The sequence below is a fragment of the Oryctolagus cuniculus genome, chromosome 18 (genome assembly GCF_964237555.1).
Source record: "Oryctolagus cuniculus chromosome 18, mOryCun1.1, whole genome shotgun sequence".
Classification (NCBI taxonomy): Eukaryota; Metazoa; Chordata; class Mammalia; order Lagomorpha; family Leporidae; genus Oryctolagus; species Oryctolagus cuniculus.
The window spans coordinates 56,601,560-56,622,861 of NC_091449.1; the positions used below are offsets into that span (position 1 = coordinate 56,601,560).

The 21,302-nt window shown below is 49.9% G+C and overlaps 1 protein-coding gene across 14 annotated transcripts in view; it reads right to left on the reverse strand.

Moving 5' to 3' along the window:
• The window catches only part of IL34 (interleukin 34), a 60,877-nt gene that overhangs the window by 22,734 nt on the left and 16,841 nt on the right, over window positions 1–21,302 (reverse strand). Inside the window, exon 1 of one of the 14 annotated variants that reach the window (XM_070062750.1) lies at window positions 20,047–20,229. The exons of 8 other annotated variants lie outside the window; for them this stretch is intronic. The gene's annotated coding sequence lies outside the window, so the exon portion shown is untranslated. Of the gene's footprint in view, window positions 1–20,042; window positions 20,230–21,302 lie in introns of those variants that run through there. 5 more of the 14 variants (XM_070062754.1, XM_070062753.1, XM_070062748.1 and 2 more) reach the window with 5 other exon arrangements.

Below are 21,302 nucleotides of genomic sequence, written 5' to 3' on the forward strand. Positions count from 1 at the left end.
CCAGAGTTCAATCCAAGTTGGCAGCTGCTAACGCTTAATGCCCACAACCATTCATTTAACATAACTTGTTAACTTGGGGCTGGCACTGTGGCATAGTGGGTAAAGCAGCCGCTTGCCATGGTGGTATCCCATATGGGCGCCGGTTCTAGTCCCGGCTGCTCTGCTTCCGATCCAGCTCTCTGCCATGGCCTGGTAAAGCAGAAGACGATGGCCCAAGTCCTTGGGCTCCTGCATCCATGTGGGAGAGCCAATAGAAGCTCCTGGCTCCTGGCTTTTGGCTCCTGGCTTCGGATTGGCTCATCTCCGGCTGTTGTGGACATTTTGGGAGTGAACCAGCAGATGAAAGATTCTCTCTCTCTGCCTCTCTGTAACTTAACTCTGTCTTTCAAATAATAAAACAACTTTAAAATAAAAACATTGTTAAATCATCTTGCTTTCTGATCAAGTACTTTCCTATGAGGCAAGCAGAGACATTAGCAGGTCAACAGCTTTGCCAAGATATCTGATGTGAATGAGATAGTGTGGTTTCATCCTATGTTGGCCTCCCTCTGAAATCAGATAGACTCCTGGCCTGTGTGGTTTGTTTTCCAAAGCTTGTTTCTCAAACTTGGATTGTCTGTGTTCTCGACATGTACTGTTTTTTTTTTTTTTTTAATTAATTAATTTATTAGTTTTTTGACAGGCAGAGTTAGAGAGACAGAGAGAATGATCTTCCGTTGGTTCACCCCCTAAATGGCCGCTACGGCTGGTGCACTGCACCGATCCGAAGCCAGGAGCCAGGTGCTTCCTCCTGGTCTCCCATGCGGGTGCAGGGCCCAAGCACTTGGGCCATCCTCCACTGCCTTCCGGGGCTACAGCAGAGAGCTGGACTGGAAGAAGAGCAACCGGGATAGAACCGGCGCCCCAACCGGGACTAGAACCTGGGGTGCCGGCGTGGCAAGCGGAGGATTAGCCTAGTGAGCTGTAGCGCTGGCCTTAATTTTTTTATTATTATTATTATTTTTTATTTGGCAGGTAGAGTTATAGACAGTGAGTGAGAGAGACAGAGAGAAAGGTCTTCCTTCCGTTGGTTCACCCCCCAAATGGCTGCCACGGCCGGCGCTGCGCTGATCCAAAGCCAGGAGCCAGGTGCTTCTTCCTGGTCTCCTATGCGGGTGCAGGGCCCATGCACTTGGGCCATCCTCCACTGCCCTCCTGGGCCACAGCAGAGAGCCGGACTGGAAGAGGAGCAACCAGGACAAAATCCAGCACCCATATGGGATGCCGATGCCACAGACAGAGGATTAATCAAGTGAGCCACAGCACTGGCCCCAACATGCACTGGTTTTAACACCATCAAAGCCACCTAAGTGATTCTTTTTTAATCATATATACTCCTGGATCTAGAGACAAAAAGCATTAAAGAGCTGTTGAAAAAATGCTTAGCTCCAGACCGAGTCTTCCTCCTATGGCAGGAGCTCTTAGCTCGGGTGATCTTGTCCCCTGGGGGATCTTTGGCTAGGTCTGGAGTTAGTTTTGGTTGTCACATACTGGGAGTTAGCACGCCACTGCCACCCAGCAGGTAGAAGCCAGGCTGCTACTCAACATCCTGCAATGCACCAAGCAGCTCCATAACAAGGAATCTTCTGGTGCAGATGTCGACATGGGCCAAAGTTGAGAAGCCCTGTTCCAGAGAAATATGAAGCGCTGGAAGAGAACTGAACAAGAATTTCCTCACTCTGGAATCCAGTGTTGTTTCTCTCCCACGCGAGTCACAGGGACCCAAGAACTTGAGCCGTCAGCACTGCCTCTCAGGGTGTGCATTAGCAGGAAGCTGAAATCAAGAGCAGAGTCGGCACTCAAACCCAGGCTCTCCGATAGGAGATGTGACCGTCCTGAGCACTGTCTTGACCGCTACAGTAAATGTCCACCATTTTATGTTTGAATTATGCATTTCCCTTATTGCCACTGTTTTTGTACCATCATGGACATCTGTGAAAAAAACACGTGATTGTGAGAAAGAAAAAGAGGGAGGCCAGCCATGGGACTGGTCCACGCGACCCTGCAAACAGCTCCGGCTTCAGAGAAGCTGTGGAGACGCTTCGGAAAGACCTCAGCTTTTGACCTCTGACCTCGCACATCCGACCTGTGTGTGACAAGCAAGCGCACTCCAGAGTGGAAGAACAGAGTGCGAGAGTCTACGTGGGCAGTGGGCAAAGGGACTGGAGCAGGCCTTTGTGCCAGAGGCAGCTCTGTAGCTCGGCTGGATAAAAAGGAAACAGAACTAAGCCACGCAGAGGGAGGCAGAGTCAGTAGTCAGAAGGTCTTTAGTTCGAGAGCTCCAGGGACAGAAAACTCTGCAGAGGGGTTATCTTCTGTCTGCATCAAAGATGGTTAACTACCACCACGGAAAGACCTATCTGAGTTCACAAGGCCAGGAGTAACTGGAACTCTCACACGCTGCTCTGAGAGTATAAGTTGATACAATCATTTTGGAGGTCTGGCAATTCTAATCAAAGTTAAACATACACTTTCCCTATGATCCAGAATTTTTTTTTTTTTTTTGACAGGCAGAGTGGACAGTGAGAGAGAGACAGAGAGAAAGGTCTTCCTTTGCCGTTGGTTCACCCTCCAATGGCCGGCACGCTGCGGCCGGCGCACCGCGCTGATCCAATGGCAGGAGCCAGGTGCTTCTCCTGGTCTCCCATGGGGTGCAGGGCCCAAGGACTTGGGCCATCCTCCACTGCACTCCCGGGCCACAGCAGAGAGCTGGCCTGGAAGAGGGGCAACCGGGACAGAATCCGGCACCCCAACCGGGACTAGAACCCGGTGTGCCAGCGCCGCGAGGCGGAGGATTAGCCTATTGAGCCACGGCGCCGGCCAGAATTTTTTTTTTTTTAAGAGATTGATTTATTTACTTCAAAGGCAGTTACAGGGCAAGAGACAGAGACAGGCAGAGAGACAGAGAAATTTTCCATCCAATGGTTCCATCCTAATGGCTGCAATGGTTGGGACTGGACCAAGCAGAAGCCAGAAACCTGGAACTCCATCTGGGTCTCCCATGTGCATGGCAGGGACCCAACACTTGGGTAATCCTCCGTTGCCTTCCTCGGAACATTAGCAGGAAGCTGGATCAGAAGCAGAGCAGTCGAGACTAAAACCAGTGCTCTGATGTGGAATGCCACCATCCGTCACAGTGTAACTTAACCTGCTGTGCCACAACGCCACCCCATGACCCAGTAATTCTACCCCTAGTATTCAACATAAAAAAAAAAAAGTATGTCCACAAAAGGAATGAACAAGAATGTACACTGCTGCTATATTCATATTATGAACAGCATGTAGTTCCAATAAATAAGAAACAGTCCAAATATCCATCAAGGACTGGCTTATACACATACAAGGAGCGATAAAATCATGACGGAACACCACTCAGCAATAAGAGGAAATGAACTCCTCATCCACGCAATGATGTGGATGAATCTCGAATACAATATTTTTGAAGGAAAGGGGCAAGACACAAAAGATCACCTGGTACATCAATTGCATTTACTTGCACACAAGAACTTCGAGCAAGGTGAAAAACGAGTCCATGGTGATAGCAATCTGAAATATGGCTGTCTAGAGCAGGGATGGGCAGCAGGAACTGACCAGCGAGGGGCCTGCAAGAACTCTCTGGGCTACTGGAAATGTTCTACCCTTTACTGCAGGGGTGGTCACTTGGGTACCTAACCATCTGCTCTGGGTTAGAAGCGCCCTTCTTTCACGTCCACCTGGAATCTCAGAATGCGACCTCGCTGGGAAACAAGGCCTTTGCAGATGTAACTAGTTAAATTAGGATTAGCGTAGACTCCAGTGTTTGGTTCTGTTTGTTTTTTTGGTTTTGTCTTTTTACCTTTTTGCTATTTCAAGGTAGACTCTAATCCAAGGATGCTGTCCTTACAGGAAGAGAAAATGGAGACACACAGGGAGAACCACGTGACCGCCGGGGCACCGATGGGGTGAGACCGACCCCTGCAGGCCGCAGAGCGTGGTCGGCAGAGACCGGGCAGAGGGAGGAGAGGCCCTCCCCTGGAGCTGCAGAGACTGTGGCCGGGCCACTCCCTGACTTTGGATCTGCAGGCTCCAGACCCAAGTCGGGACACTGATGTTCTGAGACACCGAACTTGCGAGACTCGGTTACAGGAGACACAGGAAACTAAAACACCACCAGACGGAACGCTGAAGATCTTTGTGCCTTAGTTTAAGTAAATTATACTCCAAATTCGAGAACAGAAAAGAGCTCACGGGAAAGGGCAAGCTGTTGATAAAGCTCCAATCTCACCCAGGCTTCACCAAATTAAACAGAACACTTGAAGGAGACGGGCCCATGTCATTCTGATTTCCCACACGGTGGCCCCACCTCGGCGCTGGCCAGCCAGCCCCCTCCCGGCGGCTGCCCCTTCATGCTTATCCCCATAGCCAAAGTGGCCCCTGTGGCCTCCAGACATGAAGCTGGGTGGCCTGTGGGCATTTTAGAGATGCTCTATGCTAGCAGCTCCAGCTTCAAGGCAGCTGCCGATGTCCAGAATTAAAGGTCCAGCTAGGGGCCACGAGCATCCCTGTTCACTCACAAACTGATTATCTCAAATGCAAACCTGAAGGCGTCGTCAGCTCTACTCCTTTACTTTCTACAGCTCACACACTCACAAAAAGGAGGGTTTCTGTGTGTGTGTATGTGTGTGTGTGTGTGTGTGTGTTTTATGATTTCACTTTATGGAGGGAGCTCCATTCCTTGTCTAATCACCTTACAAATATCTTTTTTTTTTTTTTTTAAGATTTTTATTCATGTGAAAGGCAGAGTTACAAAGGCAGATGCAGAGAGAGACAGACAGACAGAAGTCTTCCATCCACCAGCTCACTCCCAAAATGGCCACAATGGCTGGAGCTGGGCTGATCCAAAGCCAAGAGCCTGGTGCTTCTTCCAGGTCTCCCACACAGGTGCAGGGGCCCAAGGACTTGGGCCATCTTCTACTGCTTTCCCAGGCCACAGCAGAGAGTCGGATCGAAGTGGAGCAGCTGGGACTCGAACCGGCACTCATATTGATGCTGGCACTGCAGGCAGCGGCTCTACCCGCTACACCACAGCGCCAGCCCCAGCAATTTACAGATATCTATCTGCATATAGGTCAGGGGCAGCAAAGGTTGGGGCTGCACTAAATGCAGAGAATACTTGGCTCAATCCCTACAGGACGTTCTAACCCTTGTAGACTCCCCACACTTGTCAGGTTTCCAGGCATCAACCCTTTGGGTTCTCCCAACAGGGCTGGAGATGGGAACTATTATCATCTCTTCTGCTGAGGACACTGAGGATCAGAGGGGCGAGCTAAGTTGTCTGAGGTGACACAAGCAGGAAGCTGCGGAACAGGGATTTCAGGCCACCTGGGCCAGAGGTCATGGTCTTCACCACGGGGCTGCCCTCTTCCTCTGCACTGGACACCACATCCTGCACCGACCAAAAACGCACAAGCCATTCTTTGTTCCTGACCCACATGCTTTTAACTTTTGTTTTTAATGCTTCCTGAAAAACATTAAGGCAGTGAGCCCCCCCTTTAGTCTGAGGACTGCCTCCAAAACATTGAGCAAAACTCAGTGTACCGGGATAAAGGCCGTCTGGCTCTGCTTGGGGGATTTTAAGTGCATTACAATATATTTTAAAATGAAGGTTAACAAAACGACACAGCTGGATTGGAAGGCACTGAGGGCCAGCACCGCGGCTCACTAGGCCTTGCGGCGCCGGCACCCCAGGTTCTAGTCCTGGTTGGGGCACCGGATTCTGTCCCGGTTGCCCCTCTTCCAGGCCAGCTCTCTGCTGTGGCCAGGGAGTGCAGTGGAGGATGGCCCAAGTCCTTGGGCCCTGCACCCCATGGGAGACCAGGAGAAGCACCTGGCTCCTGCCTTTGGATAGGCGCGGTGCGCCGGCCGCGGCGGCCATTGGAGGGTGAACCGATGGCAAAGGAAGACCTTTCTCTCTGTCTCTCTCTCTCACTGTCCACTCTGCCTGTCAAAAAAGAAAAAGAAAAAGAAAAAGAAAAAGAAAAAGAAAAAGAAAAAGAAAAAGAAAAAGAAAAAGAAAAAGAAAAAGAAAGAAAGAAAGAGCTGAGATTAGAACCATGTGGCTTTCCCTCAGCGGGTGGGAAACCTCGGCGTTTATCACCCACTACACCAGGAGGGAGTTTCCAGGAGCTGGGTCTCCTGGCTTCAGGAAAGGAGCCCAAGGCAGTCAGTACTGACTGCGCATGTGCACAGACCCGGCTGGGGTAGTCCACAGGAGACACTGACTGACTCGGTGGAGCTTCTCCTATTGGGTGGGCACAGGATGCTACAGGATCCAATTATTCCAGGAATGCAAAGATGGGCCAGTTAGGAAACTTCTTCGTAAAATGGAGCCTAGGAGATCTGCCAATGCTGAGTGAGCATTCAACAGAATTTAATACCTTTTCCTGAAAAAAAAAAAATGGGATTAAAGTAGAAATTGAAGGGTAATTCTCTAACATGATAAAAAAAATCAATCTCTTAGGGCCAGCATTGTGGCGTAGCAGGTAAAGCCGCTGTCTGCACTGCTAGCATCCCACCTGAGGGCACCAGTTCAAGTTCCGGCTGCTCCACTTCCAATCCAGCTCTCTGCTGTGGCCTGGGAAAACAGTGGTAGATGGCCCAAGTCCTTGGGCCTCTGTATCTGCATGGGAGACCTGGAAGAAGCTCCTGGCTCCTGGCTTTGGATCGGCCTAGCTCTGGTAGTTGCAGCCACCTGGGGAGTAAACCAGCGGATCGAAGACCTCTCTCTCACACTCTGTCTGTAACTCTGCCTTTCAAATATAATAAATATTTTTTAAAAAAATCAATCTCAGATGCAGGCTACCATTTTGCCTAACTTAGAATCACCAAAAAATGTTCCCACTAAAGACAAGAGGAATCCAAGTGTACTCACTCTCGTTGCACAGGAGGGACTTAGTCAACACAGCTACATAAGCAAAAGAAATTAGAGATACAAGAACTGAATGTAAATAGTACAATTTTCATTTATAGATGATGTGATCATGAACCTAGAACATCCAACAGAATTAACAAGGAAATTACTATGAACAATACCTGGTCAGGAAACACTCCACCAACAAAAAACACACAAAAAAATGTGAAACACAAAATGCCCAAAATATATACTAAAATACTGCAGGACAGAAATGCCCTAAACAAAATGGGAAGACATACTCTGATCTCGGATAAGAATATTTAACATAAATGTACCCATGCGGGAAACCCAGAAAAAGCTCCAGGCTCCTGGTTTCATCCTGGCTCAGTGCTGTCTGTTGTGGCCATTTGGGGAGTAAACCATCAGATGGACGATCTCTTATCTCTCCCTCTCTCTCTGTAATTCTTTCTTTCAGATAGAATAAATACAATTTTTAAACCATTTTGTGTTTGAAGTTTTTTTTTTTAAGATTTTATTTATTTATTTGAGAGGTAGAGTTAGAGAGAGAGGGAGAGAGAGAAAGGTCTTGCATCTGCTGGTCATTCCCCAAGTAGCCGCGATGGCTGGAGTTGGGCCAATCCAAAGCCAGGAGCTTCTTCCAGGTCTCCCACATGGGTGCAGGGGCCCAAAGACTTGGGCCATCTTCTACTGCTTTCCCAGGCCATAGCAGAGAGCTGGATCAGAAGTGGAGCAGCCAGGACTTGAACTGGCATCCATATGGGATGCCGGCACTGCAAGTGGCAGCTTTACCCACTATACCACAGCACTGCCCCATTTTTTTAAAAAATAAAGATTTATTATTTTAAAATCACAGTTACACTGAGAGAAGGAAAAATTCATCTATGTGTGGGTTCACCCCCCAGATGGTTGCAATGGCTGGGGCTGGGCCAGGCCAAAGCCAGGAGCCAGGAACCAGGATCTCCATTTCCTTATACTTGGGGTTTTATTTATTTTTATTTTTTAAAAAATATTTGTTTATCTGAAAGTCGAAGTGGGAGAGAGAGAAATCTTCCACCTACTGGTTTCCACCCCAAATGCCTGCAACAGCTGGGGCTGAAGCAGGCCAAAGCCAGGAGCCTGGAACTCCACACAGGTCTCCCACATGGACGCAGGAAGGCAAGCACTTGAGCCACCATCTGCTGCCTCCCAGGCACGTTATTAGCAGGAAGCTGGATTGGAAGTTGAACAGCCAGGACACGAATCAGCACTCCAAGATGGGATGCCTGGCTTCCAGGTGGTGGCTTAACCTGCTGTGTCACAATACCCGCCCTGACGGTTTTCTTAAATTTCATTAAATCTGGTGTGTGTGTGTGTGTGTGTGTGTGGCGGCAATTAATTATGGTTTTAATTTTCACTTCTCCAAAGAGTAATGAAATTGAATATTTTTGTTTTTCTTTTTGAGGCAGAGAAAGAGAGTGCGAGACTTCCATTCTCCACCTCCCCAAATGCCCACAACAGCTGTGGTTGGATAACACTGAAGATGAAAACCAGGAGCTTGCTCGCTCGCTCGCTCGCTCTCTCTGCCTCTGCCTCTCTGTAACTCTGCCTTTCAAATAAATAAATAAATCTTTCAAAAAATAATTTAAAAAAAAAAGAAAAAAGAAAGAGAGGTGTATATATGGCATCAAAAGTCTTGTGTTACAATGGCCATGTATGGCTGGCTGGCTAATTTCATTAAAGCCAAAAACTGAAACAACTTAAGTGTTCATCAACAGGAATACTGAGCAAAAAACTATAGACACAAAAGAAGACAGGTATATAAATTTTAAAACACACATACACTCAGGCCAGTGCTGTGGAACAGCAGGTTAAGCCACTGTTTTCAAGGCCGGCATCTTGTGTGGGCGCTGGTTCAAGTCCCGGCTGTACCACTTCCAATCCAGCTCCCTGCTAATGCACCTGGGAAAGCAGGAAGATGGCCCACTTGCTTGGGTCCTTGCACCCATGTGGGAGACAAGGAAGAAGCTCCTGGCTTTGTTCTGGCCCAGCCCCAGTCATCACAGCCATTTGAGGTGGTGAACCAGTAGATGGAAGAGTTCTCTATCTCTGTAACTCTGAATTTCAAATAAATCAATACATCTTTAAACACACACACCCACACACAGAAGGGTGAGTGTTTGGCCCAGTGGTTAAGACGACAGTTGGGATGCTTTCAGTCCTGGCTCCTCTGCGTCTGTTCTAGCTCCCTGCTAAACACGCATCCTGCAGGCAGCGGATGATGGCTCAACTCTGGGTTCTGCCACCCACCTGGGAAACCTGGTTGGAGTCCCAGCCTCCCAGGCTTTGGTCTGGCCCAGCCCTGGCTGTGGCAGACATTTGGGGTGTGAACGAGCAGATCGAAGATTCTCTCTGCATTTCAACTAAAATGAAAATACATTTTTAAAAAATTAAAAAACAGGAAAACCAATCTATGATGTAGAAACTGATGACAGTTACTTTTTGGGAGGAAGGCGGGGTACCTGGGTACCTGTTGGGAGTCTGAGGGGGCTTCTACATGCTGCCAGCATCTATTGCCAGGCCTGAGTGATGGTTCCAAGGGTGTGTTCACTTTGTGATAACTCTCCAAGCTATGTACTTGAAATGTATTAACTTTTCTCTGTATGTGTTACACTTTCATTTTTCTTATAGCAACTGCAGTTAAAACACCAGCATATACGTGTGTGTAACTAGACATTAGATTTTAATGCTCAAATGGAAAAATTAGAATAGTCTGAAAAAACTCAAAAAATAAGGGGAGTAGCGCTTCCACATATTAGAAGATATTTTTAAAATATTATAAACTTTAACAAAACAGTGGGAACATGAATGAAATTGAATCGAGAAGCCAGCGGCAAAGAATAGCAAGTTCTGGAATAGACCCAAATATATGTAGTGAAGAGAGCCTGCGAGAAACAGCTTATGATAAAATAGCTTCTCGATTTAGCAGAGAAAAGGGAGCCATCTGGAAAGAAATAGGCTGAGCATGCGCCAGGACGCATGCATCAGGATAAATTCCAAATGGATCAAACTTTGAATGTAAGATAACAGAAGGAAACAGGCATATACTGTCATCTGAGAGAGGGGAAGCTCTGTGAGCCTATGATTCAACACTATGAAGTCACAAATGCAAAGACTGATAAATCTGATGGCATCAGATCAATCAATCAATCAATCAATCAGGGCCAGCATAGTGGTGCAGTGAGTTAAGCTACTGCTTACAACTCCAGCACCCCATATGAGTGAGCTGGTTTGAGTCCTGGCTGCCCCTTTTCCAGTCCAGCTCCCTGCTAATGTATCTTGAGAAAGCGGTAGGTCATGGTCCAAGTGCTTGGACCCCTGCCAATGTGGGAGACCCAGATAAGAGTTCCTGGCTATTGGCTTCAGCCTGGCCCAGCTCTGGCTATTGTGGTCATTTGGGGAGTGAACCATTGGGTAGAGGATCTCTTTTTCTGTCCCTCTCTGTGTGTTGAGCTGCCTTTCAACTAAACAATACATAAATCTTCTTTTAAGTCTAAAAAGAGTCCATAAATAAGAAACGCTATATTGGACACAATTTGTATCAAAGTTTAAAGGCTAAATCCCAATATTCAAATGGCTTCCAGAAAACAGAAAAGCCCAGCTATCCAGTTTTTGAAATAAGCAAATAATATCAGTAAGATGACCACTGAGAAGAAATAGAAATGATCTTTAAAAGTGTTATAGACTGGAGCTGGTGCTGTGGAACAGAGGGTTAAGCTGCCGTCTGCGGGGCCGGCATCCCAGGTGGGTGCTGGTTCAAGTACCACCTGCTTCACCTGTGTCCCGGCTCCCTGCTAATGCACCTGGGGAAGACGCAAAAGATGGCCCAAGTACTTGGCCCCTGTACCCACATGGAAGACCTGGAAGAAGTTCCTGACTCCTGGTTTCAGTATGGCACAGTTTGGGCCATTACAACCATTTGGGAATTGAACCAGCAGATGGAAAATCTCTTTCGATATATGTCTCTCCCTCTCTCTCTGTAACTCTGCCTTTCAAACAAATAAATAAATCTTAAAAAAAGGGTGCATTGAGTGACTGCTCTTCATCTGTCAGATGGGTAGAAAGCCAACAATGACAATGTATTGGTGATAACGTGGGAAAACAGCAACTTCTCATCCAAAGCTGATGTGGGTGCACCTCCGTATTAATCCTATGGGGTGCAAACTGGCAATCTCTCTCCAAATTACAGATGCAGATGCCTAGCTAACTGCTTCTGAAATTTTATCTTGCACCTGTGATACACATCTGCAAAACACCAGAGTTGCCAGGTCATCTCAGCAGCCTCTGAGATAGCAGACTGAAAACAACACGGCCGTGCAGCACACCATCCAGCACAGGGCGACGCCCTCAGTCAAAGAAGTAAGGCTGGGGGAGTGTGCGTTTTCTCAAAACAGCGTGCAGTGGGGATTGGAAAAGCATTTTGCATACATTTTCGTACATGCTAGTACCTGCATACAGACTCTATCAGAATAATTTGCATTAAAGTAAGACAGAGTGGCAGCTTCTGGGGCCAGTGCTGTGGCACAGTGGGTTAAAGCCCCAGCCTACAGCACTGGCATCCCATTTGAGTGCCAGTTCGAGTTCTGGCTGCTCTACTTCCGATCCAGCTCCCAGCTAATGTGCCTGGGAAAGCAGCAGAAGATGGCCCAAGTCCTGGGCCCCTGCATCCACATGGGAGATCCAGAAGAAGCTCCCGGCTTTCTATTGGCTCAGCTCCAGCCACAGTAGCCCTATGAGGAGTGAACAAGTGGATGGAACACCTTTCTCTCTGTCTTTGCCTCTCTCTGTAACTTTGTCTTTCAAATAAATAAAATAAATCCTTAAAAAAAAAAAAAAGAGTGGCAGCTTAGACACCTCTAAGACAGTGTATCTTTATACAAAGATGCTTGTGAACCCAAATAAATCTGAATTTGGTGGACTTTTTCTTTGAAATATTTATTTGAAAAACAGAGTTACAGAGAGAAAAAGGGGAAGACAGAGAAATAATCTTCCATCTACTTGTTCACTCCCTAAATGGCTATAACAGCCTGGGCTAGGCCAGGCTGAAGCCAGCAGCCTTGAACTCCATCTGGGGGAGCCCACATACTTGAACTATCTTCAGCTGCTTTCCCAGACACATTAGCAGGGAGCTGGATCAAAAATAGAGCAGCCGGGACTTACATCAGCACTCATATGGGATGCCGGTGTTGAGGCGGTGGCTTAACCCACTGTGCCACAATGCCGGCCCCTTGGTGGACTTTTTGTCAGGGAGGTAAAGTTGGAAAAATGCATATATCTGCAAGTCCAGAGATCAGGGGGAAACAATTTATGAGATTCCTCAGCTTTCCCAATGATCAGCTTTAATAAGAATAGACGCAATAAACTAAAAATAGTCACCTGGCAAGGATGGAGACTGGCTGGTTCGAGGACAGGTGTGGGAAGAAAGCGTCTCACGAGAGTTCTTTATTAAATGGTGACTGAGCCGTATGAATACTATCTAGTCAAACATTAAACTACAAATGAAGAGTTGCAGCCCTGAGTCCCTGAGCCCCCAGCTTCCGTGCCAGCAGAACTTTGTCACCGATAATCAGCAACATGAAACACTGATGAGGAGTTTTATTATCAGTAGTAGCTCACTGGCTGGCATTTACCAGAAACACCTTATGTTGGTATTACTGCCATAATACTGGCAAGAGAGAAGGAGCTTGGACAACGCACTTAACCTCTCCCTGAAGCCTCACTTCTCTCCTGGGCAGAGCACAGGTGAGGGGATCGCTGGGAGGTACACGCGTGTGGGCAATTCCCGGCGGCCTAGCACAGGCTGGGCACTGAGCAGCTGCTCCCGGCCACGCCTCAGCTGAAGACCATGTCAGACCTGAGCAGCCTGGCTTCTCACCAGGAGGGGCTGCGAAGGCACCGGCTCCTGCGCCACGCCCTCCACCGTGATTCAGTAGGCCTGGGGCATATGAGCTTGCATCCCTCTCAAGCTTCTCCCAGGTGATGCTGGTCCAAGATGTGTATCTGAAGCGTGGGCATTCGGCAGAGCAGGTGGAACAGTGCTCGGGACACTCACTGCCTAGGTTTGAGTCCCGGCTCCACTCCCAATTCAAGCTTCCGACTACCGTACACCCTGGGAGGTAGCAGGTAATGGCCCAAGTACTTGGGTCCCTACGCTCATGTAGACAACCCAGATTGAGTTCCTGGCTCTTGGCTTTGGCCAGGCCTAGCCCTGGCTTTTGCAGGCATTTGGAGAGTGAACCAGATATTCAGCCTAGAGGTTAAGATCCCACATCCCATATTACAGTACCTGAGTTCGAGTCTTGGCTCTGCTCCTGATTCCAGCTTCCTACTAATACAGACCTGGGAAGGTAGCATTGATGGGTTCCTGCTTTCAGCTTTGGCCTGGCCCACCCCTGCCATTGCAGGCATTTGGATAGGGCACTAATGGCTGAGACTTTCACTTTCTCTCTCCCTCTCTCCTCCCTCTTTCTGACCCTCAAAATTATTTTAAAAGAACCACATTAAAGTTGCTGTGGCCAGAGCAGGGCCCCTCAAACTGTGGAAACAAGTCCCCTGGACTCTTGCTGAAACATGGATTCTGCCTCAGAGAACCCGAGGCAGGACTCTGTGTTTCTAACAATCTCCAGGGTGTTGTAGATACTGCTGGGGTGCAGACCACACCTCGGGACCAAGGTCGGGAACAGACTCCAGTCATTTTACTGAAGAGGAAATGGTGCCTTGCTCAAGGCTACTTGGACAGTCATGGTGGAGACCCACAGAGGCCCTGGGCAGCATGGCTACTGTCCCTCATGAGTGTCTTCCCTGCTCACATCCCAGATCCCTGCACACAGCTTCCGGAGCCAGCTAGTGAGGCCGAGCTCCGGGAGACAGCGTGGGAGCTTACTGCCTCTTCTGAGAAGTGAGCCCTTGTCAGGAAGCCTCGTCCACTCCGCCAGGCTGTTCTTTCCCAAAACGCACTTTCGGCAAAGGCATTTCTTTGGCTGAATCACCTGCCCTGCCAAGGACTTAATCTCTAGGCCAAATACCTGGTTCACTTAGACTCAGCTGCAGAGTGCCTCTGAACATGTGTGATCTGATGAGGGGGAGGAGAAGCCAAAATGAGGGTGGGGGAGCAGAGCTTGAAGTGCGGAGGAGTCGCCTCATATATGGCTGGGCTCTCTCATGACCCCCAACACTTCCAGATTTTCACCCCATGCATTTTTTTCCAACTCACTCTAACATGCTAACAGTCTACTAAATTAGACTTACCGGGGTTACAAAGGAACTTCCTTTCAGGCTGCCTGTCCCTCGGAGGCTCTGAGCTGCCAAACTTTCACAGGTTAGGGTAATTACTCTAATAGAGGGAAGGGTGTGGAATTCAGCAATCACAGGTCTCCAGGGTAATGAAGGCAGAAGGACCTTGCCCGAGCTCAGGGGACATAGCTTTTGGGAAAGCACAGCGTGGACTCTGATACCTGAGCCACGTTCACAGGTGGGTACCCAGCCTCCCAAATCTCAGCCCCCAGTGCCTTCAGGCTGTGAGTGGTTTGTGGGCCTGGCTTTGCCACTAAGTTGCTGTGTGATTTGAGTAAATCACAGATTCTCGGAGCTGGAAGAGACAACCCTCGGGGACCACTCAAGATTTGTGATCCCCGAACCCCAAATTCTAGACCACAAAATGCAGGGCCCCAAACAGTCTGAGGCCACCCAAGAAGCAGCGCCTGCGATAAGGAAATTGTTTCCTGTGATCTATGGTCAGGGCCCCCAGCAGAAACCTGGGAGAGAGCCAGAGACACAGGACGGGGAAGGGTACTCATTTTGTCATTTTGTCATTTTTACTTACCTCCTTTTTTTTTTTTTTAATGTTTATCTATTTGAAAGGTAGAGTGACAAAGACAGGGGGAAAGACAAAGAGCTTCCACCTGATGGTTCAATCCTCAAGAGGCCACGATGGCCAGGGCCGGGCCATGCTCAAGCCAGGAACTCCATGCAGACCTCCCACGTGGGTGGCAGGGGTCGAAGCACTTGGGCCGTCTTCCGCTGCCTTGCCAGGTGCACCAGCAGAGGGCTGGATCGGAAGTGGAACAGCTGGGACTCCAAGCCCAGTGCTCCAGTATGGGATGCTTAACCTGCTGCACAATGCCCACCCCTATTTCCTGTTTTTAAACAGCACCATGGTGTCATCGGTCCACCTTGAGGCAGAGAGGCCAGGCTTTGCACCAGGGGGTGTGGAGAGAATTGACCCCCCCTCAGCAAGGTGGCTCAGAGAAGACCAGGAGCCTACCACTCTGCAGCAACAGCCATGACATGGGCGCCACACCGGGAGCTGGTTGGTGCCAGCCCTTTCTTCCAGCTCTGAGAGCCCCTCAAACGTGGTTCTAAACAAGAGGCCTCCAAAAACCACAAGTGAGAATGGGAGGGAAGAACACAAGCATTTTTTCATTCCCAGAAGAATCCTGGAATCTGCAGTTGGAATCGGCCCTGACTGCTGGCATGGGCGTCCCACCCCCAGTCCCTACGAAAGTCAGCCGCCTCCTCCTGGAGCACTTTGGCTTCCCTCTCCCTGGAATGTTCCACCCAGATGACTGCCGGTTTGTTACTGTCAACCAAGATATCACCTCCTCCGAGATGCCTCCCCTGACTCCTCTAGGACAACTCCTGTCACATCACGTCCCCTGCGTCACTTTCTGTACAACACAAGGGCACACTGACTCCTCCCCAGGGTGTCCATGTGCGCCTGTCTCCCCAGGGGGCAGAGCCTAACACCAGCTTGGCACACAGGGGACTCTATGACATCTGGCAAATAATATCTGTGTGGATGGTTTGGACTTCATGGCAGACACTGAAATGCCATAGAGAAGGAGAACCAGGTCACTTATACACTTGGCACCTGCAATCAGAGGAAAACAGGGCCCAGGCCAGGATGGGGAAGGAGAGATGGTCCTCGGCTGTCTGATTTCTCCCTCCCCTCCTGGTCCCCTGCTCAGCTCCTATACCTCAACATAGAGGCAGAGCTGGCATCAGCCTGGGGAGAGGTGCAAAACTCCCAAGACATCCAGGGCGTCTGGGTTCCCATTCTGCTATAGATCTGAGCCTCCCCCACTCACAGGTCCCTGAGATGGACACAGTGATCACGCCAGCTTCACCACGTTGCTGGCAGCACCAGCCTTGGAGCCAATGTGCTCAAACACGCATATTACAAACCGAACCCAGGCCAGGGGACATCTGTGCCCCATTCCCGCCCCTGCCCCCGCTCCCCGACACCAGGAAAGAGAGTGGACAGCAGAGGCCCCCATGGGTGCACCTTGTGGGGATCTGCTGCTTGCACACCCCAGTCAGCCCAAGGCTCCCTGGAGTGGCTCAGCTGGGGCAGAAAAAAATCTTTTGACAAAATCCATTATTAATTCCTGATAAAAACTCAGTGAATGGGCGCTGGTTCTAGTCCCAGTTGCTTCCTTTCCAGTCCAGCTCTCTGCCGTGGCCCGGGAAGGCAGTGGAAGATGGCCCAGGTGCTGGGGCCCCTGCACCCGCATGGGAGACCAGGAAGAAGCACCTGGCTCCTGGCTTCGGATCGGCGCAGCTCTGGCTTTGCAGCCATTTGGGGAGTGACCAACAGAAGGAAGACCTTTCTCTCTGTCTCTCTCTCTCTCACTGTCTGTAATTCTACCTGTCAAATAAATAAATAAAAATCTTAAAAAAAAAAAAAAACCTCAGCGAATTATGAATGCAGGGGAACTTCCTCAACCTGCAAAGGGGCGTCTGTGGAAGAGTTCGAGCTAAGATGGAGACAAGGTGGGGGCGTCCGTCAGGCACTTGGTGCAGTGGTTAAGCTGCCACTTGGGATATCTGCATCCCACACTGAGTGCCTAGCTGAAATCCTGGCTCCACTTCCAACCCAGCTTCCTTCTGCCACCCTGGGAGGCAGCAGGTGACAGCTCAAGTGTGTAGGGGCTCTGGCACCCACAAGGAAGACCCACATTGAGCGCCACACTCCTGGCCTCAGCCTGGCCCCTATTCCGCTGTTGCAGACATTTGGGGAGTGAACCAGCTGATGGCAGATCTCTCTGTTTGTCTGCCTTTCAAATACAATGAAAGTAAATAAATGAATAAAGGTTGGGGTGTCTGTTCTTAACACTTCCATTCAGCATTGTACTGGAGATTCCAGCCAGCGCAAGGCAAGAAGAGATGAGCTGTGCATACGGGACAGGAAGAAGCAAAACTTTTTATTTCCAGATGACAGGGCCATCAATGTAGAAAATCCTCTTAAAGCTCTTAAATGAATTCAGCAAGGTTGCAGGACACAAGACCAACATACAGGGCCTGCGCTGTGGCATAGCCAGTAAAGTTGTCTGCGGCACTGGCATCTCATCTGCGCACCAGTTTGAGTCCTGGCTGCTCTACTTCTGATCCAGATCTCTGCTAATGTGCCTGGGAATAAGCAAAAGATGGCCCAAGTGCTTAGGCCCCTCTAACTCTGCCTTTCAAATAAATAGATGGATCTTAAAAGAAAAAAAAAATTTTTTTTTCAACATACGGGGTAGGTATTGTGGTGCAGTGGGGCACCCACATTACAGTGCTAGTTCAAGTCCCAGCTCCTCTCCTTTTGATCCAGCCTCCTGTTAGTGCATCTGGAGCAACAGCACATGATGGCTCAAGTACATGGGTCCCTACCACACACATGGGAAACCAGAGGGCGTTCTGGGCTCCTGGCTTTGGCCTGGCCCAGACGGGCTGTTGAGGTCATTTGGGGAGTTAACCAGTGGATGGAAGATCCATGTCTCTCTCTCTCTCTCTGCCTTTCAAATAAATATATTTTTTAAAAGATCAACATACAAACATCATTTGTGGCCGGCGCCAGGCTCAATAGGCTAATCCTCTGCCTAGCGGCACCGGCACACCAGATTCTAGTCCAGGTTGGGGTGCCGGATTCTGTCCTGGTTGCCCCTCTTCCAGGCCAGCTTTCTGCTGTGGCCAGGGAGTGCAGTGGAGGATTGTCCAGGTCCTTGGGCCCTGCACCCACATGGGAGACCAGGAGAAGCTCCTGGCTCCTGCCATTGGATCAGCACGATGCGCCAGCCACAGCACACCAGCCGTGGTGGCCATTGGAGGGTGAACCAACGGCAAAGGAAGACCTTTCTCTCTGTCTCTCTCTCTCACTGTCCACTCTGCCTGTCAAAAAAAAAAAAAATCAACATACAAACATCATTTGTGGCCAGCGCTGTGGCTCACTAGGCTAATCCTCCGCCTTGCGGCACCGGCATACCGGGTTCTAGTCCCGGTTGGGGTGCCGGCTTCTGTCCCGGTTGCCCCTCTTCCAGGCCAGCTCTCTGCTGTGGCCAGGGAGTGCAGTGGAGGATGGCCCAAGTGCTTGGGCCCTGCACCCCATGGGAGACCAGGAAAAGCACCTGGCTCCTGCCTTCGGATCAGCACGGTGCGCCGGCCGCAGCGGCCATTGGAGGGTGAACCAACGGTAAAGGAAGACCTTTCTCTCTGTCTCTCTCTCTCACTGTCCACTCTGCCTGTCAAAAAAAAAAAATCATTTGTATTCCAAATACTTTACCAAAAGCTGGAAAGAACACAAAAGCCCATCAGCAGGTGAGTGGGTAAGAATTATTAAGGTATAGCCACACGAGAGAATAACACTCAGCAGTGAAAAAAAGGAAGTATTGATGCACATGCAATGCAGAGAGAGAGAGAGAGACAGAGAGAGAGGTCTTCCATCCATTGGTTCACTCCCCAGTTGGCCACAGTGGCGGAAGCTGCACCGATCCGAAGCCAGGAGCCAGGAGCTTCTTCTGGGTCTCCCACGCCGGTGCAGGGGCCCAAGGACTTGGGCCATCTTCTACTGCTTTCCCAGGCCACAGCAGAATGCTGGATAGGAAGTTTAGCAGCCGAGATTTCAACTGGTATCCATATGGGATGCTGGCCCTGCAGGCAGTGGCTTTAACTGCTACGTCACAGCATGGGCCCATGCCTCTCCTTCTATCTCTGTGTAACTCCAACTTTCAAATAAATAAGTAAATAAACTAGCCAAATTCATAAAGACAGAAAGTGAAATAAAGTTTACAGGGTCTGGGGAGAGTGGGGAGTGTGAAGCTCTTGTGTTGTGGGCAGAGCTCCTGTTGGAGAGGGTGAAAACCTCTGTGACTAGACAGTGGTGATGGCCACTGTGAAGGCAGTCAGGTGACTAAACTGTACCTTTATTTATTTATTTTTTTTTGACAGGCAGAGTGGACAGTGAGAGAGAGAGAGAGACAAAGGTCTTCCTTTGCCGTTGGTTCACCCTCCAATGGCCACCACAGCCGGCGCACCGCGCTGATCCGATGGCAGGAGCCAGGAGCCAGGTGCTTTTCCTGGTCTCCCATGGGGTGCAGGGCCCAAGCACCTGGGCCATCCTCCACTGTACTCCCTGGCCACAGCAGAGAGCTGGCCTGGAAGAGGGGCAACCGGGACAGAATCCGGCGCCCCGACCGGGACTAGAACTCGGTGTGCCGGCGCCGCAAGGCGGAGGGTTAGCCTAGTGAGCCGCGGCACCAGCCCTAAACTGTACCTTTAAAGATCGCTGTAATGGGGACTGACATTGTGATGCAGCAGGGTAAGCCACCACTTGCGATGTTGCTATCCCACATTGGAAAGAGGAGGGTCTTCTGCCCTTCTCAGTCTCCCAAGGAACTGCTATCCTCAAAGAGGCTCAGGACAGCCCTGCTTCTCATAAGGTGGACAGCTCCCCACTCCCATGATCCTCTGCTCCACAGACCTGGGATCCCCAGCGAGTCAGATGTCCGCCCCTGCAGCCACCACCATCTGACCTCAGCCCCTTTGCATCTGCTGTTACTAATAAGCAGAACACCCTCCCCCTTCACCCACCGACTCTCAGAGGCCTCTCCCCCTCCTCCCATTTCCCCCTCCCTCTCACCCACACACGTGTACACACATGCATGCACACACATACTCAGATTCTCTCACTTTGGCCCTGAGACACAGGAGATGCCTGCCTCCCCTCTGTCCCAGCTGCCCCTCTCCAGGGGTGCTGCCCTCTCTGTGCCCCAGGCCCTTGGTCCCCTTCTCCCTTTACCTACTCCCGTGTCCTGTGCATCCACTCTGTGTCTTGGTGCCAAGCTGGGACCCCTTGATGGCTCAGACTTTGCCTGACTCCTTCTGCTTCCTGGCTCTTGCCGTCCGGTCTAGACCCTGGGTACAGCCGATCAACTGCCAGGGACTCGGGCCGAACCAGTTGCCTTTTCACTAATTCAGGAATGTCCCTAGCAGAGAACAATGAGCAAAGTGGAATTCTTGGGGAACAGAGCAGCTTTGTTTCAAACTTTTGGCCAGCAGAGGCTCTGTCCACGGGGCTGGCCTCATCATTACTAACTTTGGCTTCAAGACTTTTCCATGCATGCTGGCTGGGACGTCCCTGTCCCTCCCAGGCCTGGCTAGTGGACTCCCCAGATCTGGTGCGGGGGTCTTTGTTCTGTAACATCTTTCAGAATAGTGGAATCAATCATTCATTCAGAGTTTGCCCCATCTGCCTCCCCTCCTAGAATTCCAGGCACCTAACTCAGAGCCTCATTGTGTGAATTAATTATGGCAGGGAGGCCCACAGTGGAGGCTGGGGGTGTCTTTTCATGGGTAATGACACGCCCCCAGAGCCACTTGGAAAGAGAAGGTCTGGGGTGGGGGCGGCGGAGGGGAGGGCAGTCACCAGCCTCCTCTCCCAGCCCAGCCCTCCTTCCTGGCTCAGGCCCTGCCTCTGGGCTGACTCAGGGCCTCTGCTGGCTGCACTCACGTTTGTTTTTAATTGTCATTGTTTCTCACGTCCCAGATCGGTGAAAGTGTGTTGGCAGAAGTGAAACAATGTGATGCAGGGATTCGGACTTGTGACTCTGCAACTCTCCTCTTACAAGAACATCAGAAATGACCACCTACTCTCCCCACACTGTCCTGGCTACTCTTGCCTTTTCACACCACCAAAGTCAACACCTATCCCTCTTCGTCCTCTTTGTCACACTAACACACATGAGCAGGGTTTCTAGGGGGCATCCAAAGGGCTCTTGGAAAATGAGCATTATGGAAAAAAACATGCATGGATTTAAAAAAAATGTTGCACCAAAACAAATTTCTGTATTTTTTTAAGCTTTGCTTATTTGAAAGGCAGATTTACAAAGAGAGAGATAAGGAGAGACAAAGAGAGAGAGGAGCTTCTTCCTAGTGTCCCATGTGGGTACAGGGGTCCCAAGACTTGGGCCATCCTCTGTTGCTTTCCCAGGTGTACTGGTAGGGAGCTGGATCGGAAATGGAGCAGTCAGGACTCGAACTGGCGCCCACATGGGATGCT